Here is a 17,176-nt window from a genome sequence, read left to right as displayed (position 1 = left end):
TTGAAGGTCCACATTTACCAACAGATAGACAGAAAGGGGGGGAGGGAGAGAGGGGCTTGGGTGTGTGTTTGGGGGTGGGGGGGAGGGAGGGTGATGGTGGTGGAAAAAACAAACAGTCAAAACCACGCAAGATAAGAGGGGATGGGATTTGGGGCTCGTCCTGTTTTTGAAATCTCCAGAAAACAAGAGGCTCGGTGCTGAGCGAGGCAGTGCTCGGCGAAGTCACGTGACGCGTGCTTCGGAAAGCAGATTTCAGGACCTTGGACAGGGACAACATCTTCAACAAGATGCCGCCAAAGTTGAGTCCCCCCCGCAAGCCTCCGCATTAAGCACCGGGTATGCAGGACAATTATTGAGAATGGCGGATATTCAAGAGATAATTTCCCTCTTTGACTGAAGTCAGACATTTGACAGGCTCATATAAAAAGTACACTGATTTTCCATTTAGCTTATTCTTCCCAACAAAGTAATTCATCAGCGTTGGTAATCTGAGTTGGTTACATAAGACAATAAAACTGCTCCATCACCTAGAGGACTCGTTTTTTGGTGCAGTTGAGCCACACTGTAGTGCATCTCAGTAAAAACATTTCATCATTGAGTATGTCGTCCACTTACTGGCTCAGTCGAGGCTTTCAGACGCTTTTCATGGTCTTCGTCCATCGGTGAGTATAAACACACAAGTCAATGTCAAAATGGGCTTCTTTAAAGACAATTCTTGAACTCATGTTAATATCCTCCAGGAATAAAAGATTAGTTTCAATGTTTGTAGGTTAAAACATGGTCTGACTGTTTAAGATTGTCCTTTACTGTCTCATGTAAAGTTACACAAGGTTTCTTTTCAATAGAATACAGAATCACACTTTAAGATTATAGAAACTAATTTTGATTGGTTGTCTTGTTTTAATATCTTATTTCTTTAATATATTTTAACCGTTGCTCCACACTGTATCCAATGTTTGCAAAGGGACAGCGTTTGATGGCTCAATTAGTTACAAACGGTAAGTAAAAAGAGATGAATTCACAGCGTGAGCTTGTTTGAACTGGACCATGATGTCATCTTTGAACTGGCACAGTTGTGTGTCTCGATGGTTACACAGCCGCACTATAAAACATGCTTGAGCAAACAGCCAATATGCTTCCTTGAACACCCAATTTGTTTAATAAAAGGCATGAGGCTCTAATGTGCTGCTCTCAGAACTCTGCCTACTTCTCAGAGAGATTTATTTATTACTCCATCGTCACTGTTGTTTGCTCTGTCTGATCTATTCTGCGATAAAACCCTCGCAGGCTCGCCACTGTCTCCCTGAACAAGCCCCTATTATCTTAAATTAAATTAAATTAAATTAGTCACTGACGATAGCTGTTGACCAAATATTTAAAATAAAAAATAGTACAGGAGGTCAGCGGAGCCCTGGCGGAGATGATACATTGTTTGTTTAGTCATGAACTGATGCAATATTGAACGTATGTTGAGGAATTACTGCTGCCAAGTTTTGAATAAATTTGCTTGTGTTACATATAAGAGGCTGATAAAGACTGTCGTTATTTTTGTCTGTGAGCGAAGGTGCAACAAAACACAGCTTCTGTGTCTCGTGGAGATTTTCAGTCCATCCATTGTTTTTCCTTATACATAACTTTGATTGTTAACATACATTTTCAGTAGATTGACTATTACTGCAATAATACTAAATAATTTACTAGTCTTTTCAGCACTAATTTACCCCATAAAAAAAGATGGGATGTTGAAATCAACATTTCCAATATGTTTTTCTAGTAAACACCTGAAAAGGTTGGATTGTTACATAGTGCCAAATATTACATGAAATGTCATCTGAATTGAAATTGATATCTCATTTCGAAAACCAACTCTTCCTTAAAAAAGTCCTTTTGTACCGACATGTTGTTTTTCACATCTGATCAGAGATGCGAAACTGTCACGCATCTCTGCCAGCCTCGGTTGACATTGTGATCTGTGTCTGTATTCGTCCACCAAGCAGTTGTGTCAGTGTTTGTGTGTGTGTGTGTGTGTGTCAAATGGTGTTTTCTGTTACAGCTCGTAGTGTTCAGCAAAGGAAGCCGTCGTGGTATTCTTGTCCTTCCCTGAGCCGCGCATGGGGAGGCTGCCGTCCTAATGACATGATCCACCGGGCTTCTAATTCGCCACACTCCTCTCAAATGACATCTACTAATTACTCCTTCCTGTTTTAGAAAACGCTCTCTGAGTTGTTTCCAGGCTCACTCATGCTCATTGTCATGTCAGAACAAACCAGTTAGCTGTTGTGGCAGTTGCAGACTATGTGTGTGTGCCAAGCAATCTGAATTATCTGTAGAAATGAATACAAAAAATAGAAATCATAGGGATATGTGCTGTTGTTCGACAGAAAATAATAGATCCATGAGAATGATAAAGCACAAGAAAAAAGATTTTCCTCTCCCCACGATTAATCCCAGACTGTGCTGTTGAATGACACCTGTCTGGGATGCTTCGATACCTCCTGCCCAGAGCATGATGGGAAGACCTCTGGGCAAGTGGCATGCAGAGTCAAGAGTGAAAGTTCCCGCCCCACATTGTGGTTTATTCTTACCCTTAGGTGGCATCAAAGTGACACTTGACAGCACTTTTGTGAGCTCTTGGTTAGTTTTAGCACCCCTTAAACTGATGAAGCGAATGCATACATGTTGATTTTCATGAATAAATAACAACCTGTAGTTGGAGGCTGTGGATATTTCTTTACCGCCAACAAATGAACGCGGTGGAGGCGACATGGCGCGATGACGGTCTCCAGTGTGGCGGGCGTCATCTTAAGTCTGATTCTCCTCTGTCATGACTGGTTAGCGGGCCTCCCACTCACAGCTCATGAGTGGGAGAGCAGGAGAAACCAGTCCCACCAGACACTGGCTGCGTAATACTACTATTCTACAGAGACATCTAGCCGTCAAATTAAGTGTTACGGCAAGTTACGGGACAAATAGCCTCCTTTTTGTCTTGTTATCGGAACGGTCTGTGGACGTGGTGTGTAACCGCATAGAGATGTGTTCCCCAGGGTACGCTGAGATTTGGTCCCATATATAGGAAGTCTTGGCTTACATACAGTAGATTTCCTGTCTGCCTTCCATTGAGAGTTTACCACAACATCAGTTATTTTGTCTTGTCGTGCACATTACATTACATTACAAGTCATTTAGCAGACGGAGCGACTTACATTACACTTTAATACCCATGGCTTTTTCACATTTTTGCCCAGGGAGCAATTAGGGGTTAGGTGTCTTGCTCAGGGACACTTCGACATGGAACATGGGGCAGCCTGGAATCGAACCACCAACCTTGTGCTTCCCTGCACACCTTCTCTAACCCCTGCGCCATGACAACCCCAGAGACATTTCAGATGGAAACGAAGCTCACTGCGTATGACATGTCCTAAACCACATTTATTCATTCAACCCAATATTGCAACTTACACATTTTCTTTCATGTTTTTTTACAATCCGCACAGCATGTGACAACATCTCTCGCTTCAGTGAAGCTCTCCCAACAAAACCCCTTGAAATGGAGAAAAAGAACCTCTGCACGATACCAGGGCAGACAGATGTGCTACAGATGTGTTATGTAAAACATATCAGCATTACATTAGACACAATGCATAGCAGAAAATACATAGAATGTAAACACAAAGATAATCCCCTTTTATTTGGAACAACCTTGCTTTTCATTCCACGTGCAGGATTCTATTTTTTGTAGCTCCTGTGGAAACAGTACAGTTTGAGTACTCTATTTTAGGACCAGGACATGAATTATACAGCGAAGTGGCCAACAATGTGCATTGCATTCTCTTCCTACTGACCCGAGTGCACAGAGAGAGGGAGAGAGAAGAAGGGGGGGAGAGTGAGAGGGGGAGAGGGGGAGAAGGGGAGAGGGGGAGAAGGGGAGAGAGGGAGAGGGAGAGGGGGAGACGCGTGGAGAGCGTCTGTGATGAGTGACCATGAGCTGCTCTTGGAGTGCTGGTGGGCCGTGCGATGGCACAGTCTCTGCTCCTGGCAGCCGCCCAGTATGATTGTGATTTGCTGCCCACAGGGTCATCACCTGGCAGACGCTTCCTCCAACATCCCCGGGTTACACAGGGTGCATCCATTGCAAGTCTGTAATTTGATTTCACACATGTCACAGTTTGCTTCACTGTGTTTGCTGCAAACAAAAAACAATCTTGATATGCATGACAATGTTTGTGATGAGAGAATGTGCTTCAGTCCCTCTGTAGACTTTACACTACAGTCACTGAAACACATTTAGTAAGTTGCGTGCCAAAAACCGTGAAGGCATAAATGTTATGCAAAGCCTTGTTGGAGGGTTGACGTTGACCTGCTGGACATTACGTGGATGCAATATGAATCTTCCAAACCTTCCCCTGCAAAGCCACACGACTTTCTTCCTTGTTGCTTTTGTCAGCGTTTCTGAGGTCTTACCCAATACAAGGTGGGGTAGTTCAAATTCTACAAGATTAATCAGACATTATTCAATTAGCGCCAATTTGGGGAGGAAGAATGAGTAGTTAGAAAGACCATTATATTCAAAATAAAATACATACAAGACCACTCACATATATTCAGACACATGCAGTAATACAATAATGTGATGAAAGAAGATGAATAAAACCAAGCAAAATCTGCTAATTGAAAGTTTCTTGTCAATGCGTCTCCTGACATTTTTTTTAATTCTATATTTCTGTTTTCAATTTCCAATCTGGAATCTCCAGACCGAGTTTCCATCCATTTTCTTTACTGTACAATTCTAGATGGGACACAAGCGCTCGCCTCAAAGTAGGCCAATTACCAGTCACAATGAATAGAGATATTAATGCAATGTGGCAGAGCCAAGAACAGCGGCTACGGCAGGGTGTCTCCATTCAGCTAACGTGAACTTAGAGAGGACATGTAAACAAGTCCCTCCGTTACATAATCTGTCTCTTTCTCCTCCAAGCATCTTCTCTTGTTTCACACACCCATTCCTCACCGTGGCTTCTCCTTGCTCGCCGGCTAAAGCAGAGGACATGCACGGTTGATCTAACCAGGTCTAATGTCAGACTTTCCGTGGCGTTAACAACGTGTAGCTGCCTCTTCTCTTCATCGTGGTCCCCAGAGGATGAATCTCACTGACTTTGATGTTGCCCCGACTTTCCTCGAGCACCACTATTAGGGGGTCAATTGAAATGAGAATATTTTACACCTCTTAGGTTGCAAATTGTGTGAGAAACAGAACACAGAGAAGAGAAGAAGCGGCAGGCAGGCAGGAGGGCAGAGCTCAAGAGAGGAAACACTCTGCACTCGTCGAAATAACAAGTTGTTCAGCAAACATCAAAAAAATGTTTGTTCACTGGCCGAGCAGACAGGCCGGAGCCACTGAAGCACAATGAAATTAAGGCCCACACGGAGAATAATCGTACCTACTCCAAAATGTTTTTGTTCATCCACAGGTGGGTACAAGAACACTGGTAAGCTTTAGTCTCTCCTTTGCTTTAATATGTGAGTCAACGGCTGGAGCTGTTGAGGATTTTAAAATGTACGATATTCTTTTATTCCACCAAAAAGAATATACGTCCTTCTTAAGCTCAAGCCTAACTAGCATGTAAAAGTTTTCACTCATTGTGAGAAATGTCTTGAAATAAAGAGGTCAAGATGGATTGGCACACGATTTTTGATAGATCATGGATAGAAGAAAATGTATTTTGATGACTCCAATGTTCATTTGCATTTTCATCTAACACCAGTATCAGCTCAACATTTCTGTCAAGACTGAAGAGCCTTCGTATTACGTGCAGCACACAAAACTCTCTGTGCTTAGACCCTCATGTTTGGATAAGAGTAACAGAAGGATCCATCTCCCTGAACAGACATACATGCAGCTGTTGAGTGCAAATAAAATGAAATAAAATGAAATGATTTCATGTGGAGGAGCGAGACAACCCGGTGGTTAATACCAATGGTGTCTCCACGGCACTCAATCACCGTTAAATTAGATCTAAAAATATGCCAAATGCTGCAAATCAGCGACAGGTTGTTGAGATCAAATTAAGATCCATATGCTGACCTATTCCTTGGATGACTCTTTTCAGAGTGCCGATCATCAGGGCTATGACAGGGACTAATGAGTCTTTAATGGTCACATCATGGAAGAGCGCCATCGCTTGCACTCCAGCCCAGTGCTCACCAGGGCCAGGCAGCGTTACACCACTAGTGGCAGCTCAGCTGCTACGGTCAACAGCCCCTTCAACAAAATCGTCAAGCATGGATCTTAAAACCTCCTCGGCGTATTTTTCTTGTCTGGGTGAAAGCGCAGATTTGAAGGACGGCGCTGGAAGTGTTCCATTTTCAACAGTGGAGTGATCTTGGAAAACTACTACTCTGTGTAACAAAGGCCGGATGCAACTAATTCCTCGGCCATTGGCTTATGTGCCATCATGGTTGTCTAAACTATTTCTGGCCATGTTGCATGAGGACTAACATGGTGAGGGAATACTCATTAAAGCACAAATGTGCATTAACCAAGAGGCAACATCAAGGTCTTAAAAGTGAAACCAGCAGGGTTGACTGTATTAGAACATATTCACTTTACATACTTAACATACTTCACATACTCGGAATACTTAATTACTACCCAAGTAGACATGTTTCATTTGAGGTTGAGTTCACAGTCTGAAGGGCTAGTTTGAACCCTTATTAAATACAGCAAGATGTTCATTCAGGAAATGATGGTCCCAGGAGTGTAAAAGACCTGATAGAGCATCATTCAAAGTGTTTTCAGTTCGTGAAAGTAAGAAGTAAGATCTAAGAACAATGTTATTCTGTCTTCCAGTCACCGCTCTATACTTCTGCATGGATCCAAAAGAACTAAGCTGCTGAACTCGAGGCTTCCCAGCTATACTCCACAGGACAATGGCTGTTGTCAATGTGACTATGTCCATTACTTATATACTGTCCATGGTATAAACCCTTACGATACTCAATTTCCTCCATTTTGAGCAACGTCGGCTAAAAAACAGATGCAATGTCAAGCAATTTTAACAAACAAATAAGTAATTTTTTAAATAATTTCCACCGTATAGTTGTGAGCTGTTTTTAATGATTTGAATCTGCAATAGCAAACAATGGGTTTAGGACCAAAAGACACATTGAGTTTGAGGAAATTGGAGAGCTTTTTGAGACACAGAAATACAAATGCATTGTCTGTTTCTCTCTCTCTGCGCGATGTTTGTTGTGGCAGTTGTGGTTGTTCTTGACCCTCTCAAATCAAAATCAGTTAAGAGTTCAATTGGTACCCTCCATTGGAACTCCATGTACAAGGAACATACATCCTTTCATCATGCTGATAACAATTGAACATTATAAATTATCACTTCTATTAGGCCTCAGTTTTAGCACGAGTAATTGTATAGAAACCTCATTGTGCTTTCTCCCTGCAGACAGTTATCTCTAGCTTTTATCTGTATTTCAAACTGCAGTTATGAACAAATGTGGACACTTGAGTGAGCTTTTATGCATCGTAATACAAATGTGCAGGCTCACCAAGGCTTGCACAGAATGATTGAGCCGTGAACTGTGAAAATGTCAGCCCCTATTAATAACAATGCCGGATCGAGTACGCTGGATCTTAACGTCTGCACTTCATCCTGTATATTTAGACGAACAATATGAGAAGTCTATTTAAAGTCACACAGTAAGGGAATTTTCGTTTTTCCGGATCGTGGCCTCCTGAGTGAAACCGCAGCCCTGGGATTAAAATTTTTCTCTCAGTCCACCTTGGTTAGACTCAAAGCCACAAGGAAGCAGAGCTGCAGCCGCCCGCAGTGCATAACAACAGCTCCCAATCTGATAGAAGTGGACAAGTCAATGTGAGGGTGTAATTCGTATGGAGAAAAAAGTCTGTCTCCATTTAAATTGTACATTTTGACGAGAAGTATACTAATAAAATATTTTACAAATGTGTATTGTGATTATTTGATGTATCGAGTTAAGCAGAGCTCGAGGTCAATTGTCAAAAATCCATATTAGGTTTATCAGATCCTCACAACTGTGTAAATGTTTGTTTTCAGTTTTTCTGAAATTTTCTGGGTTTGACGTAAACGACTTAAACGATAAATTTTTTATTAAAACAGACTCAGTGATAAATCAAGGGCATTGAGAAGAGATGAAGTGATAAAAATATTTATTTTTGCCAAACACAGCCTTAAAATGAAGTGCCACATTAGCTTATGAAAACACGTTTGAAAAGAGTCATATCACATCTTGCCAGGTCAGATCTCTTTTTGCTTTTCAGATGGGATTTCTTCAAACAGCGTTGACGCAAAGCAATGTCATCTCGGTTCACTGCAGCTCTTTCCAGCAGTATTTGGACACATGCATGTATTTATTTCAGCCTACAATGTGCACACCCTGCTTGAGGGCTAATTACATTTGCACAGCTCAAAGGCCCTCGAGTGTCACCTTTCCTTTTGAGACACCTCCCTGGCACAACGGCGTGGAGGAAAACATCACGAGATTTGGGGAAAACGAAGCTCGTAATTGTGATCTACTGGTGTTTGTGATCAAGAAGTCCACAAGCATAAGCATGTTGAAACGTAACTCACGGTTCATTTGTCACGGATGTTTCTTAGCCTGTCTAGTGCGGACACACACACGCGCGCTTACACATGCTGTGAAGACCACGTGAGCTACAGAGGAGCAGAAAGAGACGACGAGAGGGAAGCACAGTTGACTTCCTCTGTCGTTACTCACACCTGCCGTAGGATGCATCTCCATAGCAACAAGACTTGGCAACTGTGCAGAGTTGATATTTGAGGTTGTGATCTTTAATGCCCCCTTTTATCTCCATTTTTACCGCCGTATTTTGTGGAAATGCATTTCTCGGTGGGTTTTCTCCCTGACCTCCTCTCTTAATTGCGTTTGTTTCACAACTAAGACTCGCTTGTCATCATCTGTCAACTGAAAGCTATTAATAAATCATCCCAAAATGGTGTAATGATTTCTTTGACTACATCTCTCCTGTCAGCGAATTACTGTATACAATGAACATGTACTTCAAATTGGCTTATACAATTATTGTATCATTATTATTAATTATTAATAATTATTATTAATGTATAGTTATTGTACAATTATATGATATATTGTGCCTATACGATGCCATCTTTTCTAAAACCTTTTTACAGTTGTTTCCGTAATTTGAGTGTCAAAATCATGCGTGCATGATAATCTAGAGTTTACTCAGCAAAGTAAGTTCAGCTTGATCTAAAGTCAGTAAGGAAGGAATAGTTTACAGTATATGTAACACAGCGTAGATAGGTATTCTCTCAGCACATATACAATAAATGTATTTTTTATCAATATCAAAATAAACTGAAACACATTGATTGTGCTCTACGGTTCAATTCACAACAGTTGCTGTACACTTCGTTTGTTGTATAAGCTTTGGTACTATATTAAGAAAGAACTCCCACCACCTCACTTGAATTATGTGTCGTCGGTCTAATTGGCACTGCTCCTTCTTCATGATAATTTTCAGATCTTGTGTATTATGAATAATTACATGCTCTGCACACCACTTACAGTATCACGCTGCATGCTTTTATCCCTGATGATGTAAGCAAGTTCAAAATCTTTAAGTGTAATCAGGTCAAGACCTGAGAGATAATTGAAAATGCACACGCCAAGGAGGTAACAACAAAGTGGCAGTGGCCGTTCCTTTGAAGCTGACGCATTATGTTGTTATTATGGGCAACATTCATAGCAGATAAGGACACCTTAAAACCCTCTGTAATTGCATGCATGATGAATTTAAAAGCTGCTGAGCCAAAGGCCTCTAGTGGATTCCTTTTTTCACAGGAACCCTTAGATGTCCTCTTGTGTTAAATTCGTTGTCACTCTGTTTTTATTTTATCCCTCTTAAATATGCATCTAATAGCCGGCATTAGCTTCTCCCGAGAAGTGCAGCCTCATCATGTGGTAATAATGAGCCTGGTGGCCACTCGCAGGGAGGCTGATGGTTGACTTGACGCTGCCATCTAGTGGTCGTGCAGTTCTAGTTTGTCATCAGCCAATAAACATGGTGTTCTGGTTAACACTTTATTTTCAACCTTTCATCCGCGGATTATGAGGCAGTGCGGCCCTTTTTACATGAAGGGCCTCGGACCCACCGACAGAAGAACAAAGACACGCATTCAAAAAATGAATGCTTTTGGTGATTTTGCATTTGGTCACAAACTATCATTATATATGATTGATGTTGTTGATGAGTAAATCAATTATAATAATAATTTCAATGTTATATTATTACTTAAATTTGCTTACAATTACGTTATGATGTGTTTTATCAATTTTGTAAAAGAAAAGTTATTTTTTCAGATATAACAGTTCAGGCATTTTTGTTTTCTACAAAGGTAGTGAACAATTAAGATATACTATACAGATTTTTTGGATAATTACATATTTGAATTTTTCATTGGTGACCCTTTACATAAACAGAACAAAACTGCAAACTGCAAAAAAACTGTCATTAGGGATATCCCATCATCCCCCCACCCACTTCTATCCGCCTTCTCGGATAGTGGATCTCTTAGAGATCCACTATCCGAGAAGAGTCAATTTGTTGGTGCACACATGTGTATGTTTATGAGTTCCATCGTCTGTCTCATTATGAAATAGCAAATTGAAGCAGAAGTGAATGCTTCCATATTTGTTCGATTATAAATAGGTATATAAGAGTCACATATTTGAGAGAAAAAAAGAGAAAATAACAAATAACAGTAAGATTGTAAAAATGTATTGCTAATTTACTTCAACTTGCCATAACTAATGAAAAAGTTCCCCTTCTTTCTCCCTCTCGCACTCCTTCTTTCTGGTATCTTAATGCATACCATTTCCTGTAACAACCATTTTGTTGTCATGGACACAGAAAAAGAGGAGAAAAAAACATCATCTGTGTACATAGCAACTGAGTCAAGTTTAGTGCTGCCAAAATGGTTCAGGAAAAAGTCTCCTAAGAGATGCGAGTATGTGTATTAGACGCCGGTGCCGTGCAAAGCACATTCAGCCACCGGTAAACAAAGCTTACACATCCAACACTAGAGTCAGAAACAATTGCATTGAACAGCATCATGCCTGACATCTCATTTAGAAGATCCAATCAAAATACTTGCGCTTTAGTATAAGTAAACACAATAACACAAAAGGCATGCAAAATCCTTACACGGTGATATTACACAATGAAGACAATTATCACTGTTGCTTAACACTCAGGAGTTGATAAATGACTGCTGACGATCCGTGTAAATGCTCAGTCTGAGAAGATAGGCTTTTCTCCCTTGAAAACAGAGCAAGGCACCCTCAAGAAGCCTGTAATCCCCTTTAGAAATCTTAGTCAACTACTAAAAATAGAAAGCATTCATGGTGCCCTCTGCTGGAGATTAATTTGAGCCGCTGATATGCGCTATATTGTATTTTGCAGCATCGAGCAATGCTGCAGGACTGTTCACAGCCTATGTTCACGTACACAAGCATATGATGCCAATTTCTTGCCAGATGAATCACAAAGCTGTCCCTTTTCTCTTTTTGCATTCCCGCATTGATCCTCTGTGTCTGTGTGAACGGTGAATGCAAGCTTGTTGTTCCACCATGAGGACATTTTCCCACATGCAAGCATCGTCCCGAGGCTCTCTGAGGGCGTCATTAGTGGGAATTACCTGGTCTCCACAGGAAAAGCCAAATCAAGCCTCCACTAAACTGAATGCCTCTTTTATTTGCAGACAGAATAGTGCAGTGGAAATCCCCATTTGTCTCAGGCTAATCATCTAGTGTTATTTAACAACTGGCAATCATGACCCAGGAGGACGCAGCAGGGTTCCAAGGTCACTCCAGGCGCCCTCCTAAATTACATTTTTGCAGATCACACACATCACGCAGATCGTCTATTCTTATGGCTTCAGATTAATGCAACTTTCTTATTTTAACTTTCCAATGCAGCATGTGGCTGTGTGTGTGTGTGTCCGGCATTGAAAGGTTTGCTTTGCATTGCGATACTAGAGCCTTCCGGCGGTATGTAATGATGTGTGCGCGGACCTCTTGTTCATACAATCTGATCCATCGTCCACAGGGTGGGTCAGAGGAGGGGACAGGGTCTCTGTCCTGTCAGTGACGGGTGGATGCAACAAAACCACAACCTTTAGAAACCTGTCAACCAAGTGTTGTCCATCAAAATAATGTGACAAATGTGTTCTACTGTGTTTTTATCCTCCTCTTTTCATTCCTGCCCTCTTTCTTCCTTCCTCCTCCTCTCTTTTGTTCTCCTCTTTCCTTTCTTCCCCTCTTCCCTTTCTTCCCCTCTTTCTTCCTCCTCTTTCTTTCTTTCCTGCCATCCCCCCTCTCCTTTTCTTACCATTCCACCCTTCCTCACTCTCTCTTTCTCCGTTCCTCCCCCCTTTCTCCCTTCCTCCTCCTCTCTTTCCATTCCTCCCCCTCTCCCTTCCTCACTTTCTCTCCCTGTCTCTCTCTTCCTCCCTCCCTCTCTTTCACATTTGCTCTCTCTAGTGTGCTCTCTCCTTCTACCTTCCCCAATGCCAACATTTTAAAATATAACCCCCATGCAGGGAATTTTACTGTAGTGTTTGTGATGAGGTCTATCAATTAATAGTTTGAAGGACAAACATTCTGCCTCCCCCCACACCCAACAACTACTAATATCACTAGTACAACTACTAGTGCTACTTCAACTAATACTGCTACTACCATTACTAATACTACTACTAGTACTAAATGACTCTTACTACTACTAATACTAATAGTAGTTGTACTAAAAATACTATTTCTACCAGTAGCAGTGACCCAGCAACTGATATTACTACTCTTCCTACTATAAGAAAACATACTACCAGTATTTATACTGCTATTAATACCACAACTACTACTCATTTTACTACAAATACTACAATGACTAACAGTATTAGTACTACGGATGATAAAACTAGTAGTACTACTAACACTATTATTTCTAGTTTTTCTACTGCTATTGATACTAAAACTACTACTTAATCTAATGATAATATTAGTACTGCCAAAATTACAATTACTACTAATATTACTACAAAAAATACATTTTTTAAGTCTCAACTCAGCTTTTGTCATTTATGAATTTTCAGCAATATTTCAATTTATAAATTTCTTTAGTATTTTTTATTCCAATATTTTTTAAATCCATTTCAGACTCTTCCATTTCTGTATTTCCACCAATTTCTTGTAATTTATTTAAGCTTTTCTCAACTGTTTATTTTCAGCAAATTTATTGAAGTTAATATCAGCTTTTCTGATGTCTGTCTTTTCATCAATATTTTGATATTCTTTCTTCCATAGTTGTTTCATTTCTTTATTTTACGCAAATCTATGCAAATTCCTTTCCACTTCTCCCATTTCTGTATTTTCAGCAATTTCAAATTAATTTCAGCTTTTCTAATATCTGTAATTTCAGCAAATGTATTAAAATTCCCTTCAACTCTCTGTATTTTCCACAATTTTCTCAAGTTCATTTCAGCTTTCAGCTTTTTGCATTCCAACGCATTTTCAGAAGGAAATGCTTTTTCTAGTTACAAAAGGCTGTTCACGTTATATGTTGTCGAGCACATCTCCTTATCACTTTTCCAGCCCAGCTATCTATCAAATGTTTGTTGGACGGAGAACTGATAAGGGTATGTGTCTGACCCTTTCCTTCAAAGGTTAATAATATGAACGAGTGACTTTCTCATAAAGACAACCAGATCATAACTTTCTTAATTTCAACTTTTCATTCAAACAAATATTACATTAATGCTGAATTAGCAACTAGATTGATTTGATTTTTTTGGCTCTCTTTCACAACTTATCTGTCATTTCATTGTACCGTATCAATGCTGTAATTCAAGAACTTTAAGAACCGATTATTTAATGGGATTCCTGTTAAATAATAGCCAAGTTATCAGCTAGTGCTTTTACCATATTTTGGGGGTTGCATTGTTGGATTTATTCTTTTTTCTTCAAGACAAAAGGTGTCGATGTTCCTTATATAATCATATTTATTCATATTCATATCACAATTAAATCCAAGCATGTTGTTCACAACAGTTTTCATCCAAGCAGGCAAAGTTGCACTATTTTCATATTTGTATTTTGGTAATGTGGCAAAATGTTGAATTGCAAATATTGCTCTGTATCTATATTAAAAAGGTTCCCAACAGGTACTTTTATTTTTTTACTGTTATTTAAGGCGTGGCGTGGTGTATGGCGACATGTGATGGGGCTGCTTTCCCTACCATCACCGTCTGGTACGCTGCAGCCACAGCCAAGGACAAGGGCAGGCTGCAGCGTGTCCTCCGCTCTGCAGAGAGGGTGATCGGCTGCAATCTGCCGTCCCTGCAGGACTTGTTCGCTTCCAGATCTCTGAAGCAGCTAAAAACATCGTGGCCGACCCCTCTCACCCCGGACAAAACCAGTTTGTGCCCCTTCCATCTGGCAGGAGGCTGAGGTCCATCAGGACTAAGACTTCCCGCCACACCAACAGTTTCTCCCCGTCGGGAGTCGGGCTCATCAACAGAGCCGGTCCCCCACTGACTGACTATAACATTCCACCGGTCACTCCCCCTCATACTGCACATGCCACTTTAAATGCAATTCATCACTTTGTCGTCACTCGTCACTTTGTTACTTGTCTGTTACTTGTTCGTTAGTGCACTTTATGCTTAATATTTTTCTTTTTAACTTTTTAATATTTAAAATTTTTAACTTTATTCCCTTGTTTTATACTAACCCACAGCCTTATTCTACTAACCCAATGCATCAGCATTTCATTCCGCTTTATTTTATTACTTGTGCACTGTTGTCTTGTCTGTCTACTGTCGCGCACTAACCGCCAAGACGAATTCCTTGTATGTTTGGCATATTTTGGCAAATAAATGTTTCCTGATTCCTCCTGGGTTTCTTTTGTTGCAGTCTTCTGATTTTTCGTTTTTCTTTGCCATACAAAGATGTTGGATGTCATTGTTATGGAGGTCGAGTTGAGTTTGCAGTGTGCATTGAGTGTCTCTTTGCTTTTCAAGGTGAAGGACGATGATGTATGTTTTTTTACTTGTTTTATTTTTGTAGAGACATGTAGCGTGCTATCAATAAAATCTTCTTCTTGTTCCGCATATTAGAAAAATGCAACCATATAAACACATTATACATTATACATACCTAAATGTATGCAGGCACAATATGTAGAAATGTCCGGGATTGTGGTCTGCAGCTGCATCAGTCAACACAAGAGGGTATCGTTTTACTACTTTTACAGAGCAGCTCTTTGTAGGCTGTCAGGTACAGGTGAAGCATATGTTGAACACACAGGACACGCCAATAATACACACGCAAAGCTCCTATAATGAAATCCTTGAAAAGAAAGGATTGCAAACAACTTATGATAGAAAGATATAATACAATGAACATCACGTCAAATATTCAAGGCAGACAATTTTGCCTGAAGTTGATCTTTGGAAGAAGGCAGACTTTAGGCTGAGGGATCATTTAACTGTGCTTTAAGCATTTATTAGCAATAAACAAGCAAAAAGGGTGAACACTTCCCTAACTGACCTAATTCCCCCCCCCTTTACTCTACCTCGGGCACGGATGAGGCCCGCTAACCAAAAGTACAGGGAGTGGTCCGCCCAGGTCTTGCCTAGTGTATCTAGACAGGCAGTCAGCTACGGATGGTGTATACCCATGGGTCTCTTCCCTAACAATATCCCCTTTCCCCCCCTGCAACACAGGAAGAACTCAAATAACAAACAGTATACAAAACAAATGTAAGAGCCCACGCTCTCTCTCTCTCTCTCTGAACAAGATACTCACAAACCCCAACGACGGAAATAAACACAGAACCATGAGAGAGGACACCAGCGAGCAACCAGAAGCGCTCTGCCATCAGAGCTGCAGAACCCCTCCTCTCAAAGATCTACAATGACAGGTCTTTATAGACCTGCACCAGCTGCATCCAATAATGAAGGGGAGGAGTCCAGGTCGGTCGTATCCAATCGACTGCACCTTGGGTGAAGGGTAGCCATCTTGCCTGCAGATTTCCTGTACATGGAGAGACAGGACACAAACCAACACAAACACCCCCAAAACGTAACACGCCCCCCCCCAAAAAAAGGTGCAAAACTATCCAGGATTGCACCATCCATTCTATCACAGTAAAACATACTACGAACACCAAAACAACACTAGTGTGCACGAGACAACGCATCTGCAACAATGTTGTCTGATCCCTTTTTATATTTGATGCACAAGTTGTAACTCTGCACAATTAGCGCCCACCTCATGAGCCGGCGGTTCTGATTGTACATCCTGTGGAGAAAAATTAGCGGATTGTGGTCAGTAAACACCACCACAGGGACAACACTAGACCCGACGTACACTTCGAAAAATTGAAGGGCTAATAACAAAGCCAATGTATCCTGCTCGATGGTGGAGTACCTTGTCTGACAGTCACTGAATTTTTTTGAAAAGAAACAAACGGGTCTATCGATCCCTTCACCGTCCTCCTGTAAGAGGACGGCGCCTGCACCCACGGCGCTAGCGTCAACCTCCATTTTAAAAGGTTTGCTAAAATCAGGGGCTGCAAGCACTGGGGCAGTACACAGGAGTAGCTTCGCGGAATTGAACGAATGCTCACATTCCGGAGACCACTTAAACGGAACCTTGGGTGACAAAAGCGAAGACAGGGGGGCTACCACCGTCGAAAAGTTTTTGCAAAACGTACGGTAATAACCCACCATACCTAGGAAACGGCGAAGCTCACGGCGCGTAACAGGGGCAGGGAAACTAGCTATGGCTTCCACCTTGCTAGCTAACAACCGAACCTGCCCATGTCCCACCTGTTTTCCAAGGTATGTAACTGTAGCTTTTCCGAACTCGCACTTTGCCAGGTTTAACGTCAGGGATGCTTTTTCTAAACGTTCAAACACCATGTCTAGCGTAGCGATATGGTCGGCCCAAGTTGACGAATATATTACGACGTCGTCGATATATGCGGTACAGTTAGGAACATCGGCAAACACAGTATTTACTAGGCGTTGGAACGTAGCGGGGCATTGCACATGCCAAAAGGCATTACGGTATATTGCACGAAATT

This window comes from Gasterosteus aculeatus, chromosome Y (assembly GCF_964276395.1).
Source record: "Gasterosteus aculeatus chromosome Y, fGasAcu3.hap1.1, whole genome shotgun sequence".
Taxonomy (NCBI): Eukaryota; Metazoa; Chordata; class Actinopteri; order Perciformes; family Gasterosteidae; genus Gasterosteus; species Gasterosteus aculeatus.
The sequence above is the reverse complement of the archived record's forward strand: the minus strand, read 5'-3'. Positions refer to the sequence as shown.